Genomic DNA, 12,438 nt, shown 5'->3' with positions numbered 1-12,438 from the left:
GGTCAGAACCCGGCTCTCTGAACTTCTCTGTTACCACGTCTCTTTCCTGAACCTTGGGGGTAGCGAGGGGACGACTTTGTGTCTCACCATAGGCCACAGCAGCAATTCTTTTTTTTCCCACTGGCACATCCGAGCCGTGCCAGCGCGGGACCTTCACGGTACGGGTAGTTTTTATTTTTCCCACCGGCACATCCGAACCGAGCCAACCCGGGACCCTTCCAGTACGGGTGGGGTTTTTTTTTTCCACTGGTGCCGAGCCGGAACCAAACCGTGGCAAGAAGATATCTGACTCGGGGCCAAACCAGGACCGGGAGTGCGACTAATTACTCGTTCATTCCGTGCAACGTCAGCGGCACTGGCCTGGCTCGGTACGGTTCTGTTTCGGCTCGGTCTGCAGTGGGAAAAATAGGTTTCACACGTTCCCACGCTTGATGATACTTAACTTCCCTCTCTTCCCTCTCTTCCCTAACCGTGTCTTTGCCTGTTTATCTCTCCACTGCTGCACTGTTTCACAAGTTGTTGACTCGTTCTGGAATCTCGCTCTCCCGCTCGCTCTCTCGCTCGCTCTCTCGCTATCTCGCTCTCTTTTATTTACGATCAGAGGAAACAAGATGCTCGGTGTAGTCGGCACTTTGCTGCGTTCATAATTTCTATTTTTTTTAAACACTTTGCTTTATGTAACCCCCCCTTTTTTAAATGAAATATTTAACAAAATATTTCTCGCTCTGCTCTCGTTACCCCTTCCCTCTCTCTCTACCCCCCTCTCTGCCCCCCCCCTCTCTCTACCCCCTCTCCTCCTACTCCATGTCGTTCTCTCTCTCTCGCTCTCTCGCTCTCTCTCTCACTCGCTCTCCCCGTGTTCGCTGCGCACTCGTTGTGTTCGCCGTGACGAGACTCAGCCGTCGCAGGAGACGGCAACATGCGAATCCTTCCAGAAAGCACCCAAGCGGAATCGTAACGAACAACAACAACAACCACACACATTGATAAGCAGCAACAGTAACAACAACTAAACCGATATCATCGCGACGTCGTCGCTTCTGTCTTCCTGCGGTCGACAAAAAAAGTTAGAAACTTTTCTCTTAAGACCCCCCGAAGATGCGACGCCGCTCCTAACTGCTCGCCGCGTCTCTCGATGTCGGGAACAACCGTGTACACTCCACGTTACCACGAAGGGGACCAGTCTTGTCCGTCTGTTTGTCCGTCACTTGGACGACCGCTCCGTGTGTGCATCGTCACAAAGAGGCGCTCACGTGGTTTGACCGTGGAGGGATGAGCACGTTGATTGTGGTGATGGTGGCGGTGATGATGATGATGGTGGTAGTGAAAATGATGCGTTCTTGCACGCACGACACTTCATGATGATGATGCTGGTGCTGATGATGAGGTCATGATAGGGGTGGTGATGATTATGGTAATAGAGGTAATTCCCATTGGTCGTGATCATGATGGTTATGATGTTAACGATGATGATAATGATGGATCATAAGACGCCCACATGACCTCGGGGCTATAAATTTGACAGGTTCCCGAATCCACAATCAACTCTCACTTCTCTCCACCCACCAACCAGCCAGCTTCCCAACTACCCATCCACCCACCCTACCACCTACCCACCTAGTCCACCAACCACCCGCCCAACCCACGACCCACCAACCGCCCGCCCAACTACCCACCCACCCAACCACCTACCTACTTACCTACTCCACCAACCACCCACCCTGCCACCTACCAACCTGTCTCAACCACCAACGACCCACCCAACGACCTTCCCAACTACCCACTCAACCACCCACCCTACCACCTACTTCCTCCACCACCCATCCACCCAGTGGCCCACCCACCCACCCAACGGCCCACCCAACCACCCACCTATAGCAAAACATCGCCCCGCCACTGGCAGACTAAATGGACACTCGCCACGTACCACCTTGCATCGGCCAGGGACAGCCGCCATTCGGCGGTGTGGATGTCCCCACGGCTGAAAAACTACAGCCGGAGCAAGCGAACGGGCAGCCTGAGACGAGGACGTGGTGAAGTGGTGAGCGCCGCTTCGAGATCCCCCACCCCGTGGCGTGCGAAGCGAAGGGTGGCGGCTTCGTGGGGGGTGGGGGGGGGGGGTGTAACGCTCGGGCGGGTACCACGGAGCTCCCAGGTTCGATTCCCACTTCGGGCGTCGCTTTTCCTGCTGTGGACTTTGTTGTCTCTCTCCCCCCTGTTTTCTGCACGAGTCTCCTCCGGCTTCTCCCCCGCGGCTACAAAGCACGCGATGTGAGTGGCATTGGCCAAGAGACATCGCAATTAGTAGCAGGGCCCTCGTGTTCAAACCGAGTCTTCGGACTCCGCGTGGGCGCGGTTCTTTTTTCGTTGTTGTTTGTTACTGGACCAAGAATGGGGGTCATTGTGGGCGCCCTACCAGTTACCGTCAAATCCCGCGTTGAGTTTGCGACAACAGACACAGCCACAGATCCCCCCCCCCACACACACACATACCACCGTGCAGCCTCCCCGGACTGTTGGGACAGAGGGCCGTCAGCACGAGGGTGTGGGTGGGGTGGGTGGTGTGGGTGGTGTGGGTGGTGTGGGTGGGGTGGGTGGTGTGGGTGGGGTGGGTGGTGTGAGTGGGGTGGGTGGTGTTGGTTTGCGTGGGTGGGGTGGGTGGTGTTGGTGGTGTGGGTGGGGTGGGTGGTGTGGTCAGCACCCCACGGCCCCAACGATTTTCACGGCCACCCAGACACGGGGCCAGAGGTTCGACTCCCGAACCGGTCGCGCGTGCGTCAGAGTCCACATCTATATCATTCACATAAACTATATATTTACGTTAAATATTGATGCTCAATAATAATAACAGTAATGACAACGACAATAATAATGATGTTGTCTCCGATGATGATGATGATGATATGACTTTAATACGCTAAAGGGAGTTTCATAAGACGGGGGGGGGGGAGGTAAAAAAGGCAAAGGTCCCCCAGATAGCCTACACAAACTGTTGGGGCAAGTGCTGTTAGCGAGCACTTATAAAGGAGTCCGACACGGCACACGAGGAGCGGTTGGTGTGGGGACCAGCACCACCCTCGGCCGCCTTTGTCTCCCCAACGTGTTGATGTTTACACACCGCACGCTGGTGGTACTCATTTAAAGTTGAGTCGACCCGTGGGGGGGGGGGTGGTGGGGAGGGGAGGTAACGCGGGGGGGGGGGGGAGGGCTACGGGGGAGGGGACCCCCACCTTCGGGTTTCCCGGGTTTCGAAGCGCAGTGCGCTAACCACTGCGCCACCGCTCCCCCGAGACGACGCCACGGATGAGATGGGAGCCGCAACACCACAGCCGCGCGTGTCGTTGTAATCGTCCAATGTTATCCGCAATATATGTTGTGTATCATATCCTGTTTAACGAAAGTAAATAGCTGTAAATAAATAATTTATAACAATGCAATTCCGCTCGTCTGCTCATTTAGCCTCGTGAATAATTAATGAGGCGGCGTGAATAATTAATTAATCGCGTCGAAACCCGCGGCGCGTGTTTGTTTTGAGCCTTTTTTGACGCGGGAGGCATCGTGGGCTTCGTTGTTGTTGTGGGGGAGGGGAGCGAGAAGGGGGGGGTCTGTGTGGGTACGGGGCAGCCTGCCAGTGGGAATAATGGGGGGGGGGGCATGGGAGGGGGGGGCATGGGGGGGGTTAGAGAGCTCACAGCCACCCCAAACCAACCCATCCCGCCCCCCACCGCTCAGCTGTTGTCGTCTTCGTTCTACAAACCGCGTGGACGCAGAGCAGGAGGACAAACACGACCAATGCGGCCGTGGCCTTCAATGAAGAACAATGCACGGGGTGGGCGACGTTCCGGGCAACGACCCTCCGCCGGAGTCCTTTATTACACGCAGAGGCCCGATACGCAAACCAATTCTATTCCCCCTCGCACATCTGAAGCCCCCCCCCCCTCCTCCATCCCACCACCACCCACGCTACGGGGATACTGAGCAAGCCGCCGTCAAACTTTTGTCGATTCTATGGATGAGTTGGAGGGATGGGTAGGGGTGGAGGGGAGAGAATGAGTGGGAAGAGGGATGAGTCGGGGGTAGGGATGATTGGGAGGTGGGATGAGTCGGGGGTGGGATGAGTCGGGGGTGGGATGAGTCGGGGTGGGATGAGTGGGGGGGGGGGGGGGTGGAACGGGGGTGGGGGTTGTGTTTTCTTGGGGGATGAGATAGGTTATGTTAATTAGCCCGTCACGTGACGCGATTTCGAGCCTCCCCCACCTCCGCGACGCGGAGAGGAGGATGAAGAAAGAGGAGGGAGATGGTCGCGGTGGCTCTGCGTCTCTTTCCGCAGGTGCGCTCACCTGGACACGCCAGGTGAGAGAGAGAGAGAGCGAGATATGCAAGCGGGCACGCACGCACAGGTATAACAACAACAAACAAGAGTCGCCATTCGCCACTTGGTGACGTCATCACGCCACTTGTGCCAGGCTAGGTGCACTCCCGAAGGTCACGCGAAATAGCGAAGGCTCGCTGCTGGCAAGGAGGTCACCGGGACAGACCCAGGTGCCACTGGGTTGACTGACTGAGATGACCGGCAGATGCATCAGCTGTGCTCCCCGCTACGCCCCACTGCTGTGACCGAATCGCAGCGCTTTAATCCGCCCGGCGCTCCGCTCGTTGTTGTGAGCGTCGCTCCTCCGCCCTCAGCTGTTGTGGGAGGGCGATTGCCTCCGACTGCCCCAGTAGCAGCAGCGTCCTTCACGAGCCTCCTCCTCCAACTTCTCCACAGGACAGGGGCCGTCCATAAATGACGTCACGTGATTTGGGACGATTTTTGACCCCCCCCCCCTCGTCACACGGCGTCACAAAAAGTCAGACCCCCCCTCAAATATGACGTCACAAAGCTCTGCCCCCCCCCCACCAAAACCATATTTCCATTTTGAAAATAAAACATGCTTCAAATCGCTTAAAATTATTGTCATTGTAGTGCGTATTTAATGTGGCGCTGCACTCGGATGTTGTAGGAGAAAACATTTATTAAAAAGTCTATTTCATTAAGTAGAACGTGTTGTCTATATTTATTTAAAGTTGATGTGACGTCACATTTCTCAAACCCCCCCCCTCCCCCTCGTCACACATCGTCACAAATGTCTGACCCCCCCGCCCCTAAGTGCGTGACGTCGTACTCGACGCGGAGTCGACTCGTGAGCGGCTGTAGTCGACGTGGAGTTTTGGAGTGCGGGAGCCGAGGCACAGACGCAAAGCGGCCAGCAACAAACGGCACTCTTGATGGCGCCAATAGATAAGAGTCGGAGGAGGAGTTTCTTCACCTGAGCGAGGTCACTTGAGAGAGCTCGGCGTGGCCCAAGAGACGATGGTGATAGGAGGCCGTCCATAAATGACGTCACGCACCTGGAGGGGGCGGGGGGGTCAGACATTTGTGACGATGTGTGACGAAGGGAGGGGGGGGAGTTTGAGAAATGTGACGTCACATCAAAATGCGCAACGTTAAATAAATATAGACAACACGTTCTACTTAATTAAATAGACTTTTTAATAAATGTTTTCTCCTACAACATCAGAGTGCAGCGCCACATTAAATACGCACTACAATGACAATAGTTTAAAGCGATTTGACGCAGGTTTTATATTTTTTTGGGGGGGGGGGGCAGAGCTTTGTGACGTCATATTTGAGGGGGGGTCTGACTTTTTGTGACGCCGTGTGACGAGGAGGGGGGGGGTCAAAAATAATCCAAAATCGAGTGACGTCATTTATGGACGGCCCCACAAGTGCAGTGTGGCGAGTGGGTGAGAAGTGAGTGGGGTGAGTGGGCCAATGAGTGTGTCGTGAAGTGCACGTGGCCTGGCACAAGCGCCGTGGTGACGTCACCGCCGCTTAAGTGGCGCATGGCGATTGTTGTTGTTGTGAGCTACACTGAGAGTGCACGTGGCCTGGCACAAGCGCTGTGGTGACGTCACCGCCATCGGGAAACCGTCTCCCCCACTCCTCGGGTAGCCCCGCCCAATGAATTGGTGGCTCCACCCATTATACAGGTGGCTCCGCCCCTTTTCCTGCTAAACCCGCCCACGACTCAGGTAGCCCCGCCCTCTGCCCGCGTCGCGAGCCAACCCCGGGTCGTTCACGCCGCGCGTGTGCGCACGTAGGTCGACTCGGCCTCAAATGATTGCGACATGTAAACATCGCCACTAGGGAGACAAAGGCGGCCGGGCGGGCGGGCGGGCGTAGTGCTGGCTCCACCCTTTCGTCTTCCGTTCCGACCTTAATCGGGAGCTCGCTAAGAGCACTTGCCCCAACAGACTGTTGAGGGCTATACGGGGGAGGGTTGGACCTTTGTCTTTGTGCACACGTGTGCGCAGATAGACGACGCGTCTGCGTGTGCGTGCGCGCGCGCGCGCGTGCGTGAGCTCACAGACAGTGGTGAAGATTATGATGATGGTGGTGGTGTCGATGATCGTAATTTGTGGCTGTAATTCGAATTGTTGTGATGTCGGTGGTTGTCGTGAGAGCCTGCGGTGTGCACGGGGGGCGTGCGTGCGCGCGTGTGTACACACACACAGACAAAGATCCCCCGTATAGCCTGTAACAGACTGTTGGGGCAAGTGCTGTTAACAAGCATTTATGAAGGCCGGCACGGCACACGAGGGTTGTGGTGGGTGGCCAGCACCACGCCCGGCCGCCTTTGTCTCCCCAGTGACGATGTTTACGCACCGCACCAGGTACTCATTTGAGGCCGAGTCGACCTAGGGGAGGCCCATGCCCGGGTAAGATAATCGTCACCGGTGTTTGCCGGGAGCGGGAATCGAACTCGGGTGGCCGGGTTCGTTGCGCAGCGTAGCGCACTAACGGCTACGCCACCACTTTCCTGTCCACTCATACACGTACATGCGCGTGTACACACACACACACACACGCGTACACGCGCACGTGTACACACGCACGCGTACACGCGCACGTGTACACACGTGCGCGCGTGCGTGACGAGAGAGAGCGCGCGTTAAACACCACCATCGGCACCACCCCGCGTGCACTCGCGAATTAGCCTCTTCTCCTCCTGCTCCCCCTCTCCCCCATCTACTCCCCCTCCCCTTCTCCCTCCCTCTCTCCCGTGCGTTATTAAGACGGATGGTGGATGATGGCCGCATTGTTGAGCCGCGCGCATTATTGATGTTCGCGAGTTATCGCGCGATTGATCAGCTGTCAGCGCTAATAGAGCAAGAAGATGCTGGGGTCCGTGGTGGGCTGGGCCGTTTGGGGGGGGGGGAGTTGGGGGGGGGGGGGTGGGAGGTATTTGGAGAGGGGAGTGGGGGGGGGGTGTCGAGGGGTAAGGCGTGGAGGGGGTAAGGCGTGGAGGGGGTAAGGCGTGAGGAAGGGGGTACCATCCGTCGGGAGCAGTTGTTTGATTCTCGACAGCTGCTGCGTGAACAATCACTCCGACTCGGGGGGGGGAGGGGGGGGGGCGGGTTCCACCTCCCACCATCCCCCCGGGACCCCCGCGAGAAGTTTTTTTTTTTACAAATCTGGGGGTCTGGCGGAGAGCAGCGGCTGCCGGGAGGCGTATGGCAGGCGTGGTGGTGATGATGGGGGTGATGGTTGAGATAGTATAAGTTGGTGGTGGTTATTGTGGTTGATGGAATATATGATCATTTTGGTGCTGGTGGTAGCGATGTTGAAGTTAGTTGGGGGTTGATGGTGGTGGCGTTGGTGGTGGTGGTGATGGTTATTGTGGTGATGGCGACCCGAGTTTGATTCCCGCTCACGATCAACAAACAGTGGCGAATATTTGAAGCGGTCCTGAGCCTCTCCTAGATCGACTCGGCCTCAAATTAATTCCCGGTGAGATGTGCAAAGATCGCCACGAGGGAGACAAAGGCGGTCGGGCGTGGTGCTGGCCACCCATCTCCTCGTGCGCCGTGCCGGCCTTCATAGGTGCTGGTCGCTAACAGCACTTGCCCCAAAAGTCTGTTAAGGGTACACGGGGGTTCTTTGTCTTTGATGGCAGGGAGTGGAGGTGGTGGCGTTCGGGGGTGGGATGGTGATGTGGCGATGCTAATTCTTATTATTGTTGTTGTGGTGGTGTTATATGGTTTTAACAAGTCGTGGTGTTAAATATTATGATAATAGTGGGCAGGACGGAAATAAACGAAAATAGACACGCACGTACAGACAAAACAAAAGGCACAGAGAACAATTACAAAGATCCCCCGTATAGCCTCAACAGACTGTTTGGGCGAGTGCTGTTAGTGGCCACCTATGAAGCCCGACGCTGTACACGACGCCTCTATCTCCCTCGTGGTAATCTTTACGCATCGCACCAGATACTCATTTAAGGATGAGTCGACCTAGCAGAGGCCCAGGACCGCTTCAAATATTTGCCACTGTTATTGGGTCGTCGGGTTCGTAACCTCGGGCGCTAACTACTGTGCCTCCGCTCCGCATCACAAACATACAAAGATCCTCCCGTATAGCCTCAATATATTTTCGGGGCAAGTGCTGTTGGTGAGCACCTATGAAGGGCCAGCAAAGACACACAAAGATCCCCTGTGTAGCCTCAACAGACTGTTGGGTAAACTGATGTTAGCGAGCACCTTCGCACATAGACAAAGATGCCGCATAAAGCCTCCAAAGACTGTTGGGGCTGGTACTGTTAGCCGGCATAGACATACGCACACAGACACGTGCGCACAGACAGACACGCGCATGCAGACACAAGCAAAGCAGACACACGCAACGCAGACTCACGCAACGCAGGCACGCGCACACGCACAACCCACCACAGTCAGCATCCACCCAACCACCAAACGAACCACCCACCCATCCACCGCTTCCAAACCCCAATTATTAAAACCATTAGTTTTCTCACCAGCCCCTTGCACTGCCGCCCGCTCATCTCAGCCGCCCAGTTTAAATATCCGTGCTACCACCTCCTGGTCAAGCGGCCTTCATTTGCAAATAAATTGAATGGAATATTAAAGGGGGCTTATCCTCCCGATACAGACAAATGAATTTTCACAGGCGCTGATTAGCTTAATAGCGCTGACATAAATTTTCTAAAGGCAGAGATAATATTTAGACACCGACTCAAAGTTAAATTAGAAGCGGGCCCCGCGCAGACCCCCGGCTGCTGGAAATTGCCTTCGCCCCCCCATCCACCTCCAGCCCCCCCCCCCCAGCCCCTCCACCACCACCACCACCCCGCCTCCCCTCCCCCAGCGCTGTTGAATAATTAAAGACCAGAAGATTATTAAAGGCGAGCGGCGCGCTCGGCGGCACTCGCCCATCCCCGTGCATTGAGAGAGGGAGAGGGGGGAGATGGCAGAGGGAGGGGGGGGGGGGCAGAGGGAGGGAGGGGGGGGGGAGAGGGAGGGGGGAGATGGGAGAGAGAGGGGGGGGAGATGGGAGAGGGAGGGGGGGGAGATGGGAGAGGGAGGGGGGGGAGATGGGAGAGGGAGGGGGGGGAGATGGGAGAGGGAGGGGGGGGGGAGATGGGAGAGGGAGGGGGGGGGGGAGATGGGAGAGGGAGGGGGGGGGAGATGGCAGAGGGAGGGGGGGGGAGATGGGAGAGGGAGGGGGGGGAGATGGGAGAGGGAGGGGGGGAGATGGAAGAGGGAGGGGGGGGGAGATGGGAGAGGGAGGGGGGAGAGGGAGGTGGGGGGAGATGGGAGAGGGGAGGGGGGGAGATGGGAGAGGGAGGGGGGGAGATGGGAGAGGGAGGGGGGGAGATGGGAGAGGGAGGGGGGGAGATGGGAGAGGGAGGGGGGGGAGATGGGAGAGGGAGGGGGGGGAGATGGGAGAGGGAGGGGGGGGAGATGGGAGAGGGAGGGGGGGGAGATGGGAGAGGGAGGGGGGAGATGGGAGAGGGAGGGGGGGAGATGGAGAGGGGGGGAGATGGGAGAGGGAGGGGGGGGAGATGGGAGAGGGAGGGGGGGGGGAGATGGGAGAGGGAGGGGGGGGGAGATGGGAGAGGGAGGGGGGGGGAGATGGGAGAGGGAGGGGGGGGAGATGGGAGAGGGAGGGGGGGGAGATGGGAGAGGGAGGGGGGGAGATGGGAGAGGGAAGGGGGAGATGGGAGAGGGAGGGGGGGGGGGAGGTGGGAGAGGGAGGGGGGGAGATGGGAGAGGGAGGGGGAGATGGAAGAGGGAGGGGGGGGAGATGGGAGAGGGGGGGGGGAGATGGGAGAGGGGGGGGGAGATGGGAGAGGGAGGGGGGGGGGAGATGGGAGAGGGAGGGAGATGGGAGAGGAAGGGGGGGGGGGAGATGGGAGAGGGAGGGGGGGGGAGATGGGAGAGGGAGGGGGGGGAGATGGGAGAGAGAGGGGGGGAGATGGGAGAGGGAGGGGGGGGAGATGGGAGAGAGAGGGGGGGGAGATGGGAGAGGGAGGGGGGAGATGGAAGAGGGAGGGGGGGGAGATGGGAGAGGGAGGGGGGAGAGGGAGGGGGGGAGATGGGAGAGGGGAGATGGGAGAGGGGGGGGAGATGGGAGAGGGGAAAGGGAGGTGGGGGGGAAGATGGGGAGGGAGGGGGGAGAGGGGGGGGAGATGGGAGGCGGGGAGATGGGAGAGGTGGGAGAGATGGGAGAGGGAGGGGGGGGGGAGATGGGAGGGGGGGGAGATGGGAGAGGTGGGAGAGATGCAGGAGGGGGGGAGATGGGAGAGGGAGGGGGGAGATGTGAGAGGGGCGGGGGGAGATGGGAGAGGAGGGGGGGGGAGATGGGGAGAGAGAGATGGGGGAGAGAGAGGAGAGATGGGATAGAGAAATAAAGTGTGTTGGGAGAGAGAGGAGAGATGAGGGGAGAGTGCGTTTGGATAGAGAGACAGGATATGGGGCCAGAGAGAGGCGATGTGGAGAGAGTGTGGGGAGCAGTGAGATGTAGAACGAGGGAGAATGGGTGTTGGGGGAGAGAGGAGATGGGGGGGGGGGAGAGTACCAGGAGTGAGATGGAGAGAGTGTAGATGGGGATAGAGGAGATGGTGTGGGGAGGGAGATTGTGAGAAAGGAGATAGTGTGGGGGGAGAGAGTGAGAGGAGATGGGGAGAAAGGAAATTGGGAGAGAAAAATGGGGGAGAGGGAGGGAGATGAGGGGGGGGGGCAGATGGGGGAGAGGGAGGGGGAGGTGGGGAGGGCGTTCGTAAGCTGGGTTCGGCGTTGCAGCAGCATTAATAAATTATTTATAGCTTTACAGAAATTTATTAAAGCAGAAACATTGACCTTTTTTATTCTTATGGTCGTGGTGATGATGATAGTGGTCATGATTATAGTGATGATGATGATGATATTGATGGTAATGGTGGTGATGATCATTGTGATGATTACACTGGTGGTGGTAGGTCGTCGTGATTAGTGGTGGTAACGATAATAATGGTGGTGATATTGGTGGTGGTGATAAAATAGTTGTTGGTGGTGGTGGTGGTTGGTAGTGGGCATGATTACAGTGATTTCGTACACATAACCTAACAACAATAATATTTCATATGGCGCGTTGAGTCATTGATGTTGCCCATGACGCAATTATTCAAGAGCAATTAATTATTATAATTATAATTCAAACATAATCACAACCACGTGAAAATAATAACATTACATTACTAATATATTATTCATGTCATGTAATTAATATTTGAATAAATAGACAGCATGATAAAATATACAGAGTGACCTCTTACTCATGACCCCCGGTCACGTGGTTTTGGTGGTGGGTGGGTGGATGGGGGGGATACACTCAGCCCATCATTCCCTGCGGAGGGGTCGATAAAATGCAAAAAAACACCAAAGAAACACTGCTGGAGAGGTAAACAGGGGTTGTCCTAAGCAATACAAAACTTACCTGGGTAGGAGCGGTGGTGCAAGTGGTTAGCGCACTACGCGCAGAGCGACGTCAGGAACCTCTTGGGAGAGCGCCTGGTGCGCCACCACCAATCTAACCCCGCGGTGACCGGCGTGGTGAAGTATGGTCGGTCAAACAACTCCACACGGTCCACACGCCGTGGGTAGGAGGCTTTCATCCAGCAGTGGATTTATAAAAAAGGGTTTTCGATGATGATTGTAGTGGGGAAGACGGTGGAGGGGGGGGGGGGCGGTGACGCAGTGGTTAGCGCACTGCTCTATTAGGGTGCATTACCATTATTATATACACGTCGCACATTCATGTATATAAATAAAAAGACGGTATAATTGATAACTCGAATATATGGCAATTAGAAGCAAAGCATAACTTAAATATCACTTCACTCTTGAATAACAAGGCGTTGCTGTGTATGTGGGGGGGGGGGGCTATAATTTACGGCTAATTAAAGGGCGGAAGATAATTGTCACGTGTTATAGACAATTTGCCACGTGGAGAGAGTGGAAACAGGCTCATTCAAGCAGCAGTCAATTAATCATCTTAATAATAAATAATGATAAAGACACATTTGACAAAATTAAGACAGGGGGGTGACCCAA

At 56.3% G+C, this 12,438-nt stretch overlaps 1 long non-coding RNA gene across 2 annotated transcripts; it reads right to left on the bottom strand.

Moving 5' to 3' along the window:
• Positions 1 to 3,839: 3,839 nt before the first annotated feature.
• On the bottom strand, positions 3,840 to 12,224 carry LOC116949563 (uncharacterized). 2 transcript variants are annotated; one of them, XR_012946104.1, is made up of 3 exons: positions 11,822 to 12,224; positions 5,166 to 5,391; positions 3,840 to 4,340 (listed from the first exon to the last, which is right to left on the bottom strand). It is a non-coding gene; the product is annotated as an uncharacterized LOC116949563 (long non-coding RNA). The 2 variants fall into 2 exon arrangements; XR_004403918.2 differs by having other exon boundaries at positions 5,310 to 5,391.
• Positions 12,225 to 12,438: the final 214 nt, after the last annotated feature.

This window comes from Petromyzon marinus, chromosome 37, assembly GCF_048934315.1.
Source record: "Petromyzon marinus isolate PM22_M1 ecotype Great Lakes invasive population chromosome 37, UKy_Petmar_22M1.pri1.0, whole genome shotgun sequence".
Classification (NCBI taxonomy): domain Eukaryota; kingdom Metazoa; phylum Chordata; class Hyperoartia; order Petromyzontiformes; family Petromyzontidae; genus Petromyzon; species Petromyzon marinus.
The sequence above is the reverse complement of the archived record's forward strand: the minus strand, read 5'-3'. Positions and strand labels throughout refer to the sequence as shown.